A 4,850-nucleotide genomic window follows, 5' to 3' on the forward strand; every position below is an offset into this window, starting at 1 on the left:
GATGCTTCCTGGAACTCCAGACTTGTCCCCTGCATCTTAGCAAACCCAGCAAAGGAGAGAGATGGCACTGAACTGAGATGGGCAAATACTGGTGTCAGCAAGGACAGCAGGAGGTGGGCAAATGCCCAGACGCATGGAACAGACCGACAGGCCCTCAGCCACGGAGTACTGGTCACCTGAGCCAACCTGCATCCTCTTCAAAGAGACTGGTGCCACTCATAGCCTATGTCTCCTGCTTACCAGAGATTCCCACTGTGCCCCCATCCCCCAGGCCCCCTCTCTGCCCCCAAGCCAGGAGTTGCCCTCCCTCCTGGGGCAACAGTAACCACCTTCAACCGATCACAACCTTCCAAAGCCTCCACTATGATCTGAACTGTGCCCCCTGAGTTCTTGGAGGCTTGCACGTTTGAAGCTCAAAAGCCAGACTCGGGAACTTCAAACAGGCTTTGAAACCCAAAAGCCTTCTTGTGTTGTGACAACACTCCATAGGCAGATGGGTGGGGGTGGAGGACATATGGGTTAACTTGTCGAAGAGCCCCACCCCACCCCCCACCTCCACTGGATCTCATTCAGCGCTTGGTCCTCCCCTCTCACTCTCCTCTCCCCACTGCTGGTACCATTATCAGCAAGTGACCAAGCCCGACTCATAGAGGCTTCCGAACCAACCAACCAAACAAGAACCAGAGTTTTCTTTCTCCTGTGTCTGAAACAGGAGCCCTGGTGGTGTAGTGGGTTGTGCTTAGGACTGCTGACTGCGAGGTCAGCAGTTCAAACCCACCAACCACCTCTCAGGAGTAAAACAAGGCTTCTACTGGCAGAAAACAGTCTGGGGAAACCCACCAGGGCCATTGTAACCCATCCCGTAGACTCGCTATGCGTTGGATCAACTGGATGGCAGAAGTTTGGTTGCGTTTGAGATCTGCAGACCTTCAGACCTTCCCACTGGAGAGCTTCACTGAGACTGGATCCAGGATCTCAACAAGGCCAAGAGGAAGTGGCCTGGAACACACCCGGAGCCAATCTGCATGCCCTCCCTTCCCTCCTCCTCCTCAGCCTCACACCCTACTTGACCTCCTTGGACCCCTCTGCCTCCAGTCAGCTCAGACACCCCTCCCTGATTGTCCTGGAGGAGAATGGTTCCTGAGTGCCACACCCTTGTACATTTTGACTGGCAGCTAATTTACATTTCTCATTGCAGTGGCTGCCCTGCTCCCATCAAACCGAATGATGTGTCTGCCCCTTTCCTGCTTGATGGCATGTTGGGGCCACTGTGTAAAAAGTGTCCCCGAAGCCATTTAAGAAAGGACTCTGAACCATCATATCTGCCAATAGAATGCAATAGACTCTCTCTCCAAGTGGTGAGCTTCCCGTCACTGGGGGGAAACTAGCAGAGATGATGGAGGGAGGATGTAAGAATCAGATGGGCAGCTGGTCCACTAGGATCTGAGTACCAGGAGAGGCACGCAACCGCTGCGTTTGCTCAGCAGTTGACCCTCAGCACTGGGCACAATGCAAAGCTTCTAAGGTACTTCCGATATGCTGGGATCCTGGGATCGCATGTAGAATCCTTCCTGAGTCCCCTGTCCTGCCGGATCCAGCTCCCTCTCCCCTTCCCAAGCCCATCTCCTAGCACTTCCCACTTGTCCGTGGCTCTCCATTCTGTTCCCACCTCAGGGCCCTTGCTTTTGTTGTTCCCCTGCCTGGAATACACTCCCTGCAGCTTAGCCAGGCGGCTTTCTCCTCCCTCTTCAAGCCTCAGGACAGAGGTTAGGTTCTCTTGCCCTAACTCATTAATAACTACGTCCTCCCTCACCAGCATCCTTCTCCCCCAGCATCCTGCTTTCTATTTCTCAATAAAAGGCTTTGCATGGTGCCAACAGCTGATGTGCTCACTGCTGATTGGTTAGGCTCCTAGGAAGAAAGACCTGGAGGGGGTCTACAAACATCAGCCCCTGAAAACCCTCTAGAACAGCGGTTCTCAACCTGTGGGTCAAACGACCCTTCCACAGGGGTTGCCCAATTCATCACAGTATCAAAATCGCAGTGATGAAGCAGCAATGAAAATAATTTTAGGATTGTGGGGTCACCACAACATGAGGGTGTATGAAAGGGGCGCGGTGTGAGGAAGGTTGAGAAACTGCTCTAAAAGCACAGTTTTCATCAAACACACATGGGGCCCATCTAACATCCAGTGGCAACCGGTCGCTTGGTTGGTTGTTGCTGCTGCTAGCGTTACTGCTTTCTTTGTAGGTCTTGCGATTACACGGCAGAATCTTATTTGTTGACTCATCGTTTTGTTAACTAGCAGGGAAGCTCCCTAAGGTTGGGGATCTTGTGTCTTGTTCACTACTGGGTCCTAGCACTTGGCTCAGGGCCTGGCATATAAGAGGTGTTCAATTGGTACTTGTTGAATGAGCTCTATTTGACTGACAGTCCTCAGTGGCTTAGCACATAGTTGGGTTTTGTTTGGGGTTTTTCCTATGAGGTCTGCAAGGATCCCTGATGGTGTCTTGGAATAAGCATTGGGCTACTAACCACAGGTGTGGCAGGTCAAACCCATCAGCCACTCCGCAGGAGAAAGATGAGGCAGGACAACCCTACGGAGCAGTCCCACCCAGTGCTGTAAGGCCATCGGAGTCAGAAGTGACTCTAGGACCATGGGTTTACTGTCCAGGACAGCAAACATTCTCCATCAAGGCATGGACATCCAAGTAGAAATTCACTCAGGAGCCCAGGCCCCTTCCATCTTGCGGCTCTTCCATCTTCTAGGAGCTCAGAGTCCCCTGCATTTGGTGGGCCAATGGAGAAAGAGAAAGGAAGATTGTGACGTGGGGGCCTGGCCTGCACTGCACTTGGCTTAGCTCACTTCTGCCCACATTCTACTGGCCAGAACTCAGGCAAACGGCCACACCTAAGTGCAAAGGAAGCTGGGAAACGTGGACTTTCTCTGCAAGGTCCATGTCCATGCAGGGTGCTTTCTGTCCAGTTGTTTGAGTAGTGTGTATTTTTCCATGGACTTTGGGCATATTTCCAGAAGGACAAGTCCCTGGAGTAGGACATCATGCTTGGCAGAGAGTCAGTAGCAAAGAAGAAGCCCCTGAAGGAGATGGATCGACACCGTGGCTACAAACTTGGGCTCAAATATAATGACCGAGAAAATGGCACAGGATTGGGAAGTGTGTTGTTCTGTGGCACATGCAATCATTATGAGTTGGAACCAACTTGGCGGCACTTACACCAACCTGTTTTGCGGGAGGGGTGGAAAAAAACCACCTCACTGCCAAGGAGTTGATTCCAACCTATAGGCTACCTTACAGGACAGGGTACAACTGCCCCTGTGTGTTTCTGAGGCTGTAGATCTTTATGGGAGTAGGAAGATTCAGCTTTCTCCCACTGCGTGGCTGACGTTATCAAAATGAGTGGTCACAGAAAGGGAACTGGGCTTTGTGAACAACAAACCAGCCTGTGCCACGAAGCGAAGGAACGAATGGACCCACAGTGCAGAATGAAATGGCCTTTCATAGGTGTCAGGGGATCTGATGCCCACTGCTGCCTGCACCCGTTCATCCCTGCTGCCGGGGTAATAGCGGGCAACACTCTGGGCTAGAGACGTGCAGTCCAAGTGGCAGGCAGACAGACAGACAGACGAGAAGGCAGAAGCCTCAGTCCTTACTGGCCCAGAGGAAAGCAGCCCCCAAATCAGAGCTTTCAGAGAGGCACATGCTAGCACTCATGCTCACCCTTGCCAAGTGAGGGGGGATTGACGCCTCCCACTGGGCTTACCTGGGAGGCAGCAGGCCTGAGATCCCTTGAGGGTGGCAGGGGTGGTGGTGGGCATCCACACTGGATCTCATCTCCATGGCAGGCATCAGGGAGCATTTGTTGTCTCACCCAGCTCCCCTGTAAGAGCCTGCGCCCGTGCAGGCTAAGTCAGCACTAAGTAAGTGCTTGCTCCCTGTAGCTGCCCTCAGGTTCACTCTGATGGGGAACAAGCCCGTGCCCCAGGGAGTGCAGCCCTGCGGAGTCCTGCTCCCCCCGCCGCTGTGAGTCTCTGAAACACAGCTGTGTTTCTTGAGAGCTTTTCATGCTAGGAAAGGAACCCTGGTGGCACCGTTGGTTAAGCACTGGTCAGCAGTTCAAATCCATCAGTCTCTCTGAGGAAAAAAGATGAGGCATTCTGGTCCCAGAGAGCCTTAGAGTCTTGGAAACCCTAACGAGCAGCCCTCTCTGTCCTCTAGGGTCGCCATGAGCCCAGAGCAACCCCACGGCAGTGGGTTTGGGTTGGGCTTAGTTTAATGGAAGGGGCTCGTCTTCCAGCACTCCCCTATCACACAACCCTCTGTGTGTCAATAGGACTGTCCCTGGGCAGTTTTCAAAAGTAGATCACCAGGCCTTTCTCCCTAGTCTGCCTTTCACTCTTTTCTCACGAAGCTTCTAACGGTGGGGTGGGGGGACTGACATTAACCCAGGAATAGCACAGATGGAAGGGCAATACTTAAAGGGGTACCCTGTGCTCCTTGGTTCTACACTCAAGCACCCTCAGCCAGCCTCTGGAGTGCTGCAGTGGGGCTGTTCCTCTGCTAGGATCCTTCTGGCTGCCAGGGCTCAGAGCCAGCTTGGGGATAGGACTCTAGCTCTTGCCAGCACCCACAGCCCACTCACTCCCAGCCACCCCGGAATGAGGGAGATGCTGTACCAGGAAAATCCAACACACACACACCCCTCCCCAAGAGATTCTGCAGGTGGTCGGAGAGGCTGGACCAGGCACTTCCTGCAGCTGGACCCAAAGTGGGGTCGCCCAGTTCAGGGTCCACTTCTCAACAAATAGACAACAGCCCCCTGTTATGAGT

This window comes from Echinops telfairi, unplaced genomic scaffold (assembly GCF_000313985.2).
Source record: "Echinops telfairi isolate 266 unplaced genomic scaffold, ASM31398v2 ScPeMD7_29;HRSCAF=101, whole genome shotgun sequence".
In the NCBI taxonomy this organism is placed as follows: Eukaryota; Metazoa; Chordata; class Mammalia; order Afrosoricida; family Tenrecidae; genus Echinops; species Echinops telfairi.